General features: G+C 50.0%; 1 pseudogene; it reads right to left on the bottom strand.

Annotated features, from left to right (window-relative positions):
• Nucleotides 1-201: 201 nt before the first annotated feature.
• On the bottom strand, nucleotides 202-267 carry LOC116465139 (U7 small nuclear RNA; annotated as a pseudogene).
• Between the last annotated feature and the right edge of the window lie 245 nt (nucleotides 268-512).

Genomic DNA, 512 nt, shown 5'->3' with positions numbered 1-512 from the left:
AGAATTAAATGTAAATGTTGGCAACTAATTCAAATTCAATTGTGCGGTTTTGTTTTGTTTTTTTTTTTTTGCATGGAGGGCTTTCTGGTGAAAACCAGACCCCACCTGGGAGCAGGCCCCGGGGGGACAGCTATGGGAGAAGGGGGCCCCTCTCCCGCAAGTGCAAAGAACAGGCCACGAGCTGGGCACAGATGCCTCTTCCCAAGCCCACCTGGGAGTGAAAACCGGAAAACATGCTAGACAAATTCTGAAAGAGCTGTAACACCTTATATTATTTTAAAAGTCTGCAGGTTGAGTTTATCCCAGACCCTTTACGCTTTTTCCTTCTGATTGGTGAGGCCTCAGCTCAAATGTCACGTCCTCAGAGAGGCCCTCCCCCATGGCCCTATTTAAGTTGCCCCCACCAGAGTCACAGCGACACGCACCCTTCATTTCTTTCTTGGCGCTGATCCCTACCTGCAAGTGCCTCATCATTTGCGGTTGGCATCTGCACTGTCCGTCTCCACCAGCAC

This window comes from Hylobates moloch, unplaced genomic scaffold (assembly GCF_009828535.3).
Source record: "Hylobates moloch isolate HMO894 unplaced genomic scaffold, HMol_V3 SCAFFOLD_3333, whole genome shotgun sequence".
Lineage (NCBI taxonomy): Eukaryota > Metazoa > Chordata > Mammalia > Primates > Hylobatidae > Hylobates > Hylobates moloch.
This window is presented reverse-complemented; position numbering and strand designations above follow the sequence as displayed.